Genomic DNA, 12,997 nt, shown 5'->3' with positions numbered 1-12,997 from the left:
CCAGAAAGACTCATAGGACATAGCAGCAGGTTATACACATGGCTAGAGTTTATTACAGAATGATTAAAAACAAAAAATAAAAGAGTAAAAGCAACAAGTAAAACATCTATATTAGGCAAAGTCCAGAGTCATCAAAAACAGGTTTACAAATCCTTTACTCATAGGGTACCATAGGATGCACTTTCTCTCTAGCAGCAAACTATAGGAACCCATGAGAGAAGTATCTTTCCACTGAATTCTGCTTAATTCTCCAGGCCTGGGTGGTTAATGATCATAAGAATTGATCATGTAGGCACATTCCTGCTAACAGCCATGATAACTGATACCCAAGACCTAGTACAGGGCCCAGATCTATATTATAAATTTTGGTAAACATTTACAGATATATTTACAACATAACCTAATAGTACAGTGTGCCCTGTCTATCCAGGTGTATAAAACAACATCATCTGTCTGTGACATAAAGAACAATCCAAAGACCACATTTCCAAGGGATGACTAAAGATCAATCATCATTCCAGGACCCTTCAGAGATGTACAAACATTGAGTAACCCAACCCACTGTGCTAACACTTTCCTTTATAGGGTGACCATACAATGTATCATCCAAACCAGGATTCTCCTGAGAGTTAAAAAGCCTTATTATTAATACTCGGTATAAAACCATAAGCCAGCACCATATCATCTTCATTCAATGTGTTTTCTACAAAGAATAGAAAGTGCAAATTGTATGATTTAAGAGACCAGATGGTTTACCCTAAATATATAACCTCTCCTCATGCATTTCTTCCCCAAGCAAGCATGGGAAACAAATGGTAATATTTGCAGTGTTGGGGGAAATGGAACCAATATGAAGGAAAACCAAGCTAAAACATGAAAGCAATTATATATAGAACAAAAGATCTAATAGGTAGATGCAATTTCTAGTTAGACAGAAAGATCAGTATACTTTAGGAAAAATAAGGCAGATCTGAATCACTAGTAATCAAAACACAAGAAGTGAGGCTGATGCTTATTCGATTGAGTAGTGGGGCTTGTGGTTGAGACTCTTAGGCTTCTCTCAACTGGTCTTGGAGGAAGAGAACCCAGCATCTGACAAACTATCTTGTTTCTGATGTCTGAAACTTTATCCATCCTTATTTTAAGTCATTAAGCTTAAAACGTGAATATATTGTAGGTACAAAATTACTAATCTTGTTTACATTAAAATTTGTTTATTAGATCCTATCTCATATAGCAACTATCAGAGAAGTTCAACATATGAAGAAAACTACAAAGTAAGTTCTTAAATAAAAGAACTTACTTTTGTTTATGTGAGAAGAAGCTTAAAACTAAGACACTCCTCAGGGAAGGTAGGGTGGAACATTTAGACAGAATCTGTGAGAAGTCATTGTATTCTATTTGTGCCAGTAAGACATTAACAAATAATCAACAAACACATATTGGACAGTAATAAAAAACAAAAAGAAAAGCAAGTAAAAGGACAGAGAAGTAGGGTGGTAGTACTTTTGACAGGTGACCAGGGAACCCTCTATAAGTATCAGAAAATAGGTAAAACAAAGATTTAGCATACAAGTTGGAGAAAGTCTTAGTGATATCTAGAGAAGAGGGTTTCAGATTGAAGAATCACCAGTTCACTAGCTCTAGCTTACTTCAGTATTACGGAAAAGAAAGAAGTAAATTTGTCTGGTACAGGGGTGGAAAATTGTGAGAAAGATATTGAAGAGAGAACCAAATGCTACTTTCATTTTAGATGTTTTGGGAAGTAATCACACCACAGGTATGACAGAGTACTACTTTGGCTTGAAAAGGATGATTATTAAGGGCTGGATTTGTTACCCCCAAATTTGTATATTGAAGCCCTAAATCTCAGTAATTCCAGAAGTGACTGCTTTGGGAATTGAGGCATTTAAGGGGGTAATGAAGGTAAAATGAGGTCATATAAGTTGGCTCTAATCCAATCTGAATGGTTTTCTTATAATAAAAAGAAATTTATATACACAGAGAGACACCAGGGATGCATGCAAACAGAGGAAAGACCATGTGAGGACACATAGAGAAGGCAGTCATCTGCCAGTCAAGGAAGAAGTCCTTAAGAGAAACCAAACCTGCTGACACTTTCATCTTGGATCTGTGAGGGAATAAATTTCTATTTCTTTAAGCCATTCAGCCTGTGGTTTTGTTACATCATCCCTAGAAAACTAACGCAATGACTACGATTCATATATGGAAAACAGATATTAGGAAGGTAAGTTTGAAGTCAGTACAGGAGTGAAATATTGGTGACATGGACTGGAGAGGAAATGGTAAGTGGTAAGAGGTATTTAGGTACAGATAAAAATATGAATATATGTATTTATTACATATAATATGTATATATATATAATTTCCTTATATATATGAGGAAATTATAGTCATGAGGATTCTCTGAGAAGGCAAATATGGGGTGTGACAAGTTTATTCCTCGAAGAAGGATAATCTCAAGATATTTGATCAGGATGCTTTATTTTTGTTGCATGTTGAAATAAATATTATTTTCTGGTCCAAATGTGTTTTAACAGGAACTAGCTCTGTTCATTGGTTTGTTTTTAATAAACATCTTTCACTAATAGAAGTATGCATTATACATTTATACACTAAAATAGGAACCAAATACCTTAATATTAGATTTAGTTAATCTCACCACTTCACGGTGAAATTATTAGACAGCCTAATTGGAAATATATCCATGAGTGACAGTATGGCAAGGCTCTTTTCAGTTTTGAAGAGTTTGGATGAATTCCAGAGATCAATGTAGAAATTAATTGCTTACGAGTTCTGGCACAAGTATTCTCATCAGCACTGATTTTTTGAACAGCTATTGGAACAGGGCACTGCTTGCCAGAGTAAGGAGCCTGACAGTTTTGCAATTAGAGAGGATTGGGGGATGATACGTTGGTCTTAGGAGTCAATATGCACAGTGTACAAATTACATGCGAAGGCAAATTAACCATCATGTTTTAAAAATAATCATTTAATATTTCATTACTTAACATTTCTATCATTCATTTTTTCCCATAAGCGACTTAAATATTTCTGGGCTTAGTTTTTCTGTATGTGTTTTCACAATATTGTTTGTGTAATTTAATTATTCCAGGGATTATGGAAAATTGATTCTTTATGAAAATAAGGCACCTGGCGGCATAAATAATGTTTGTAGAATTGAGTAATTTATTACACCCAAGGCATTGCATGCGGTGAGCTTTAACTCAAAGTGATAATGGAAAACATCACCCTATTCTCTGCAGGTTTTAAAAAATTCTCTGTGCTATGAAGGGACAAAGATAGCTTGTGTATAATAAATTAGATTTAAATTATTTATGAAATGTTAACTTTATTCTTTCATTATTCCATATGAACTTACAATTTATTTGCCACTCATCTTCTTGATTATACAGCCAAATGACATCTGTAATATACAAATATTATTTTCTAAATACTTGTATTCATTTGGTGTATGTTCTCTTATACACACACAGAAACACTGTCCAGTTTTCAGTCTTAGCTCTGACATGCATTAGTGCATATTTTTTTGGGAACTCAGGTTAATCTTTATTTTGAATCACCTTTTCATTAAGGTAGGAAAAAATTCATCTTAGTTCATGTGCTACTTATCTCCATTTTCAGAAGTGAAGATTTCCAGTTGAGTGAAAATGCTGGTAGGCCATTATACTAGTAGTAGGAAACACATGTAGCCCTGACATCATTTGTCTACATGCATGTCAACCAAATTGTTGAGATGCCTCATTACATCTGTTTATTTGTTTCCAAATTGTAAATGTGAGCATGTTCTTCCCTACTGTCTCTAAAGACTCAGGATCAGCAGCACTCTCTAGTAATGTCAGGCTGTAGCTGAGAATCCATCTGCAATTTTTCATTGTGCTGGGATAATAGCTCTCAAAGAACCTCTGTATAGCCCAGAGTGACTGAGTTCATACATGCTATTTTTTTAATAAGCCTTACTGGATGCCTATAAAAAGCAGGGCACAGGACTTCTCTGTCTTCCACCACACAGGCTACAGACCCTAAACTGGAACATTGTTTTATCGTTTGCCCCTTCTTTAGCCTAAATCCAGGAAAAATATTTTCTAGTCTTCAGAGGAAGTCTTCGTACTTGACAGATGCCCTGTTATAATCCCTGAATATCTATCAACAATTTTGTCTATGACTAGACTATCAAATTACCTAATGTCATGGAATGGCAAAGGTTTTTTTTTTTTAAAAAAATGATGTATTTTTAAAAAGGTTCAATTGTGTTTGGTTATATACATCCCCTGGGAAAATCAGCACTGAAAGTACTAAATTATTGAATCCTAATAGAATTGAGGAGAGAATTTTAATCGTAAGAGAACTGAGGGGGAAAGACTGAAAAGTAAAATGGAAAAAAGAAATAAAGAACACAAATTAATATCACTCAAAATTAAAATAATATATTTGCAATGTAAAATGATGTTTGTTCTTTAAAACAACCAACAGTGTATAGGTTTACAATATTTTAAACATGTGCAAGCACTTACAAGGAGACTTGATTTTCTTGATTTGGACTGCGGCTCCCAAACTGAAAGCAAATAATAAATTATTGGTTTCAAGTAGTCCTGCATCCTAAAGACAGAGAAGAGATCACTGCTGCAGGATACACTAAACAGATATTAAAGGGTACTCTCACAAACAGCATATCATTACCTCCATGCTTTTTTGTGGGTGCGGGGGGATGGAGTTTTGCTCTTGTTGCCCAAGCTGGAGTGCAATGGCACGACCTGGGCTCACTGCAACCTCTGCCTCCCGGGTTCAAGTGATTCTCCTGCCTCAGCCTTCGGAGTAGCTGGGATTACAAGCATGCACCACCACGCCTGGCTAATTTTGCTTTTTTTTTTTTAATAGAGGCTGGGTTTGTCCATGTTGGTCAGACTGGTCTCGAACTCCCAACCTCAGGTGATCCGCCCGCCTTGGCCTCCCAAAGTGCTGGGATTACAGGCATGAGCCAAGGCACCTGGTCCATTACCTCCATCCTTTTAAATAAAAAGTAATCACTAAGGAGATTAAATAGACTACTACTTTTGAAGATGTATATAAATGAATATACATATGTTTGTGTATGTATATTCACATATATATATATGTACATCCAGGTATATGTGAATTATTTATAAAACAAAGAAAAGTTTCTATTGTAAAGAGAGCTGATGGTTTTCCTTGTATTTTCTTGCTCAACTCTAACTCATGTGGAATGAGAAGAAGTGTTTTTATCTGTATCAAGCCAGTTGAGGGTCTTCAAAATAAACACTGAAAGAGTTTGCTGTAAAGTCATGGAACCAGGGTATACTGACTCCATCTACACAAGTCAAAGGTGAGCAATGATGACTAGAATCACGACTGTGGGCAGCAGAGCAGGGATAGCTGACACCCCCAGAAACTGATGGGGTAAGGATGCCTATAACTCTCCTGTGAACCTGGCAAAATGGAGTTAGACTGAGCCATCTCTGTCTAATAGATATGCCTGAAAAGGCCAGGATATACAAACAGAGGTACCAAACAGGGGTTGTAGGAAGAATGGCCAATCAGAAGGAAAATTTCTTAATTAACAGTGTGAACTGCTGAAATGCACAGCAAACGAATTTTTTAGGAAATCCACATAAGCATCACCTAAGGGAAAGTGCAAGAAGTTTTGAATCTACCAAATAAAGATTAGTACATGACCCAATTACACGAAACCAATCATCTGAAAACCTTCCCTGTATCTTCATTGACCTCCCGGAACTTGCCCTGTCATACCAAAGGGGATAAAACAGCAAATAAGGAGAGAAAATGGGGAACCAGAAAGTGAAAGAAAAACATGTCTTCAGGGGATTATATTCAGGAGAAGTGTATGAAAAGACCGTAGGTGAAATAAAATTGTCTTACCATATAGAATCTAATTCATTCAAAATATGTTAAACGTAAGTATTATAAATGTGATGCTTATTTTACTGATGAACAGGCATGATTCCTGACTTATAAAACTTCATATTAAAGATTGTAATAAAAATATCATTTAAAAAGTAACCCGAGTGTCAATCTTCCCCTTTCCTTAGTATATTAGGCCAAAAAGGAATTTGTCTTAATCATTTCCGAGGGCAGTTCTAGGACGTAGCTTTTTTTCTTTGCCATTCTCGTCTCCAGTGCATTCACTCTGCTGCTTTTGTCATGGCTGAAAATAGCGAAAGACTTGTATTATCTTTTCGGTGCTGGCCTTGCCATTTTAACTGAAGCAGAGGCGTGAATGTTGGGTAGGCCATCATTTATGTCAATGCTTTGCACTATTTTTACTCCTAATTCTATTATTCAAGGCTTTTCTTGGTGTACCAGTTTTTACTAAATATTTGAGGAGATGGATTAATGTTATTATACAATAGAATAAATAATCTACAGTGGATATGTCTCTAATAGTAATAAAAAGTTGGCTGTCAACCTTTCCCAAAGAAATTTCATGTTCACTAGCTTTCTACATCTCTACCTAGTTCGTCTTTTCACTTTTGAATTTGCATTGTCTTTTATCTCTTTTCTGTTAATTCCTATTTCAAAAATGCTGTATCATGTGCAGAGAAATTTACTTATGACCTTAAACTGTATCAAGTCTTTGCTCTCAAGCAGCTCATTTATTTTTATGAATTATTATTCATGAAGTAATTTCTCAGTATATATGTATGTATGTGTATGTAATGTTAATATAGATACAACTATAAAATGAAAGACCAATTTTCATTTACCTTATATCAATAATCCTCTTTTTTACTTCTTTATTAAATCCCACCTTCTTTGACCTTTATCAGCAGCAGTTATTCTATACACAATAAAAATTATAATTAGTACAGATAAATTTTTTTAAAAAAGAAAAGGTCTTCAGCAATTCTAACAGTGTCAAATGTCCATTATAGGATTGGTCAGAATTCTAACATGAAACAGAGGGTGACTAAAAATGCATAAATGAGGAGTTTAATGCAATGCTATTAATAAAAGTAAAGAAAAGGTTAAGGAAACCTAACACAGGATGGTGAATTGTACAGTGCTAGCAAGAGCGGTCATTCCTTACCACCCCTAGGCTGGTAGGAAATAGGGAACTAGTGCTTATCAAATCTGATTGCTGGGGCTATTTTTTTTAAATGTGGTGAGCAATCACTGTCAAAGTACAGCCAAACAGAGATTCATGTGAGCCAGGATAGTAAATCCTGTGACTTCTCTCTCCAACTGTTCTTCAACCCCTTTCAGTTCCTTCCACTGGACAAACCCTCCTGGAAGGAGATTCAGGGGCTTTTTAGATGTCAGTTGTTAGCACCTGGAAGTACGTTTTTCAGTGCTTGTAAAAGGATAGAGCAGGTGGAAATATGAATGTGGATGGACAACTAACAGAATAACTTTCACAATCTTTTCACCTTTTTGCCTTTAACATTGACTTGGATATTTCATTTGAATGAAAGACTCAGGAAAGGTAGGAGGGCAAATACATTGATAAATTTACATAAAAGATGGTTGCTTTTATGTAACTAGTCATTAGGCCTAGGCAAAAAAATCTTTCGTGTATGACTTATTCTATATTCTTCTTACCCTCTATATCTGCTGGTATATCTGCTGGTTGGACATTTTTATGTGAAGAGTTATATTGACACAAGTCTTCATTCCCATGGGTCCAAGTTTTCTGTGTTTCTGTCCTGATAGATTGACCATGATTATTCAGCATGGAAAAACTAGAATGAATTTTAGAGACTCTCTTCACTTTGCAATATGATTATATAGCTGTTCTTGACACCATTATGGAAGAGCAGCTCAATTTCCTTTTAGTAATCAAGATAAATCCCTTAGACAGTACATTAACTCCTCTCTGCCTGTTGGGTCAGTGTCATAGAAGGCTTGAATGAGAGGGGAACTTTCTTACCTTCTCTTAATGTAACAGAACAATAGATGGGTTCCCTGGTGAAAGCATTCCTCCTTAGGTACCAGGACAGCAAAACTTAATGATTCTAAGACAAAAGAAATAGAATATAACAATTTTATAAGTGGTTGATTAGGTATGATAGTGAGGGAGGTTATTCTCACTCACTCTCATGCATCCCAGTCCTTTGCTTTCTTTCCGTGGAGGAGACCATACCAAATGGCCCTGGGTTGAAGGTGGGGGTAACTATATTTTGGAGTTATCCCCAAACAGTACCAGTTCACAGCTTTTATTTTCATCATTTTGAATATTTTTTTCCTTTTCCTCAACAAGGTATAGTAGCTTACACGATAAGGTATATGATGACCTTAAAAAAAATACAATAAAGGCTATAGAACAGCTTCCTGTGCTTGCAGAAAATGTTTTAACCTACTGGCATCTTAACTGATTATACAATAAGCTATTTTACAATTTTTCCAGGTTTGCCACTTCTAGGTAATGGAAAACATTGGAAGACCAGAGAATTCTTAAATATGAGTCCATGAGTCCACTTTCTTGATCTTTTCTTGGTTGAGGACTATGTTGCTGAGATATCAAGGAGACTAGTAAAACATTTCTACTAAAAGTGCAGCCTGCTCACAAGCACTGGTTGCTAAACAACTAATTACCAGTCTAGAACTAGAGAAAGTCAAAAATTGATAGAATATTTTAGAAACTTTTGTGGAATTTTGACATGGCTACCATATTCAAGTACATTTTCAATGGGTCCATTTGTGGCTGAAAATATTAAGTTAAGTTATAATAAAATTTATAGGAGACTAAGTATTTAGGAATCTCATTAAAAAGTTAATGGGGGCCTAAAAAATTTATGTAGTTCAGGAAAATAATCGAACTTAAAGAAAACCCCAAAATGTATAAATTACAAAATCAAATATTATAGTCATGAAACAAAACTAAAATGATATGCTTACTTTTAAAAAGGGTACATTTAGCGTTCGTGAGGTGTAGTCGCGGCAACTAGGAGGTGCACCCACCACTAGAATTTGAACATCCTAAGAACAGGTATTTTTGTCTCTGCTTTGCTGATGTATCCTCAGCAACCGGAACTGCCTGACATCTGATCCTTTCTGTGAGACACCAGGCTGTTGAGGAAGAATCTATGGCAACATTGTATCTATTAATATACAGCTTCTGTATTTATCAGGCCCAGTTCTGGTGATGATTTCACTTTTGACAGAAGCTGTCCCTCAAAAGCAAACATGCAATAGAAGAAACAGATCTCAGCAATGGTGCAAGACCCACTCGAGCACGCTCAGCTATCATATGGAAAAAACAAAAACACCACATTTGCCTTATTATACACACAGAACCAACAGCTCTTTCTGAGATTTGCTTGATGAATAACATATCCTCCTGGCTTCCCTTTCTAAGACTTATCTATATTTTTAAACAAGCTAAAGTGTTATCAGCTGAGGAAGAATGTAAAATGAAATTTTGCTGCACATACCCAGAAGGACACAGGCATTGTAGGAATACAGTTTTACTGTGGGAGAGATTTTTACAGCAGATCAATAACAGAATACTTTATATGGACACAACAGAGGATTTTAGATAACTTTTGACTCTAGTTTGTTATTCCTACAATTATACCAACATATACTTTGCCCTTTTACCAACCCCTTTCTCCATGTCTTTCTGCTCATGATGGTCTTAGAAAAGAGTGGCCTTTTTCATTAGAGATAAATCTCCCAAATGATCACCCATGTCTATGCCTACAGCACACAGACAGCATCCTCTGCTATGTCCTTAGCTGTTTATACAGAGGTCACCACCAATCAACAGTGCCTTGATCTCAATAGCCACAGTAACTGAATAAGGTAGTTCTAGTTGTACAGATTAATCCAGGATTCTAAGTTTTAAAGGAATGTTAATGCCACAGCAATAACAGCTCTATTATTATTTTTTATGTTATAATATGGTAGAAGTAACCCAATTCTTGCATTCCAAGGTGAAATGAAGCTGTATTCTACGTCAGATAGATGGAGCACTTGCTGACACTGACAACCACCTCTCCCAGTTTCATTAAACTACCTTAGTTGAATAAGCATAACATTTTCCCTTTTGGTAGTACCAGGTAAGAGGCTGGTATAAAGTCATACATTAATGAGGTTACTAAAAGGACATTTTCAAAACCTTCTACCATACGGCCACGTACAGTACAATTGAAGGGTGCTATCAATAGCATCAGAGTAGTGGCTGCCTCTGTACATAACATACAATCCAGTATAAAAGATCACTAACAAACTGTTTTAAAGTCTTACATGGCACAACTGAAGAGTTTCTATTCTTTTCTTTGTTACACTCTTTCTGAGCACTGAAACATTCCACATATTTTGCATTACACTGTGTGACCAGCTGAAAAAGAAAAAACATTTTAGTCTTCATTCAAAGATATAATTGATAGCATTTGCTTGATGCTTTGGCAAAATCCCAATCAGATTACTGATAAACAAGACCATTTCTGTGCCACAAAGAACCTTTTAAGACACAGGGTCTTGCTCTCTTGCCCAGGCTGGAGTGCAGTGGCATGATTGTAGCTCACTGTTAACTGTGATCCTCCCACCTCAGCCTCCTGAGTAGTTAGGACCACAGGTGCATCAGCACAACCAGCTAATTTTTAAAATTGTTTATAGAATTGGGGTCTTCCTGTGTTTCCCAGGCTGCTCTGGGATTACAGGTGTAATCTACCATGCCCAGCCCCAGAGAACACTCTTGTGCTTTCCTAGTGGTACTTCTCTCAGTGACCTTGATTGTATCTTTCTTATTTCTACTATCAGGTAGAAATAGGTACTGTGTGCAATAGATATTTCTAGAACTATGTGGATTCTTCTGTTATGTGATGTCACTGCTGCTGTGAATTTTTTTCTGTGATTCCTCACTGGCATAAAAGACCTACGTGAGTCTACATTAAAAAGGATTGCTTAATGCTATTTATTACGAGCTAATCAAGTTTCTTGAAGATAAAGGAGTACTTAACTAGTTCTCAGTACATTTCTGTTGAACTGAACTAACATTGTTCTAAGGCTTTTATAAGTAACCAGCCCAGTAGTTTGATTATTATTCCTGTTTATGTAGCTTGGTTGAACCATTTTGTCAATCCTATTTTTGGGGGGCTGGCATCCATCCTAATGGAGTATATGAGATCAGTGTTCTTCTCCAGATGCTTTAGTAAAACTCATGGTCCCTGGATATAATTTTCATTTTCAAGTTTGAGTCTTGTTTTTTTCTTCATCTTGAGCTCTAAAATGGTTAGTGCCTGTAAAAGAACCAACTACCTGGTCGCATTTCTTAAATGAAGTTTTAAAGTATGTATAAAAAAAAATTGAAGAAACGAAAAAGGCAGAATTTAAGAAATGTTGGTACTTAATATTTTGTAAGAACTGATGTTAAACATTTAAAATGATACACTGTGTCCTCATTATTAATTATCTCATGGTTTTATAGTAGAATGTTAATGGGGAGCTAAAAATTTTAAATTACTTTTATGACTGAACTCAGTGAAATTAAACTATTTTTCATTTCATATCAAAAAAAAAGGGTACATTTAAAAATATAGCTTCAAGGCAAGAAACAAATATTCATATTATGCTTCTGGTAATGAGCCAAGAAACATTTAAAATTTAATGACATACAAAGATTAAAACAAAAATATCCATTAAATAAAAACAGAAAAAACTGTACAGAAATGGCAAAAAAACAAATACCTGGTAGATTTTTTTAAAAAATAAAGCCAATGGTTGTTATAGTTAAAAACTGTACTCAGCAAGCCAGGATGGAAATCCTTAGATACCACCATAACATGGATTATAATTGAGAAGTTAGCTATCAAAGCTAAGCAATGCTTTCTCAGTAAAAGTCTCATTTAAATTAGTTAAAACATATTTAGTTGTTAAAAGTAGGAAAACTTTAAAAATACAAATGATACACTATTTTTGTGGCTTGAGTAATCTATTTGTCTTTTAGACTTTTGTCTTAATGTGTCATATATCACATTAATATCAGGCTTCTCTCAGAAACATAAAATTAGACTTTGGAGATCCCTTAAAGTTTAAAAACACACACACACGAACATGTGCACACACACGTACATTTTAGAGATTAGTAAAATGTGGCTCCAAAGTTTAAAAATTCTATTCAAAGGGACAGAGCAGATATGAAGGCCGAATTAAGACTGAATGTAGAAATCATGACTTTATTTTCATTTTCTAATTCTCTTCATATGCCTGCAATACATACCTTTAAAACATGGAACTACATGGTGGTGATGGTTCCACAATGTTGCGGATGTATCAGATGCCATTGACTTGTACTCTTTAAAACTGCAAAAATGGTAAATTGTATATGTATTTTACCTCAAAAAAAGCATGCGTGAATGAGATAACACTACATTTGTTTTGAGTTACCATATTTTTAACACAAAGAGTAGAAATCTCATCTTTAAAATATAACCATTTTTGGATGTGCCACTTTTCCTAAGTAGCCACAGTACGTGACCTCTGACGAATTTTTCCAATAATGTGTTTTCCTTGGTACTACATGCCATTTTGCCAACAGGGCTTACATATGATTAAGCTTTCCCTTAGGAGGAATTGTAAGAGTTGCTCAAGGAATACAGCTAATAATCTATTTAAACTAAGTACATGTTTTCCAATTATTGGTGAAGAAATTTTAAATTAAAATTGCTAAAAGTTTTTTGTTTTAATAAAAAATAATGACCTGACTTACAACTGTCAGGTTATAAGTTACTTATTCTCAAAAGAAAATTTTTTTTGGCAAATATTTATGAAAAAGGGAGAGTCTCAAATGATATTTGGATTGCATAAAGCCAATTGAATCAGTGTGACATGGAAGGAGATACTTTGTCAAGATGAAAATAACCTTTAAAAGAGGATAATGGGGAGATGTCCATTTCACTTATTCTTTCATTCTATTTTTCATCTGTAATTTGACCTTATGCCAGTTTATCTTTGTATTTTGGATAGTAAGAGCTTC

At 35.1% G+C, this 12,997-nt stretch overlaps 1 long non-coding RNA gene across 1 annotated transcript; it reads right to left on the bottom strand.

The window, feature by feature from the left end:
- Nucleotides 1–9,022: 9,022 nt before the first annotated feature.
- LOC134730208 (uncharacterized) lies at nt 9,023–10,420 on the bottom strand. Its single transcript, XR_010111872.1, has 2 exons — nt 10,267–10,420; nt 9,023–9,261 (listed from the first exon to the last, which is right to left on the bottom strand). It is a non-coding gene; the product is annotated as an uncharacterized LOC134730208 (long non-coding RNA).
- Nucleotides 10,421–12,997: the final 2,577 nt, after the last annotated feature.

Source organism: Pan paniscus, chromosome 3 (genome assembly GCF_029289425.2).
Source record: "Pan paniscus chromosome 3, NHGRI_mPanPan1-v2.0_pri, whole genome shotgun sequence".
Classification (NCBI taxonomy): domain Eukaryota; kingdom Metazoa; phylum Chordata; class Mammalia; order Primates; family Hominidae; genus Pan; species Pan paniscus.
Note: the sequence above shows the minus strand (reverse complement) of the source record. Positions and strands in the feature narration are given on the sequence as shown.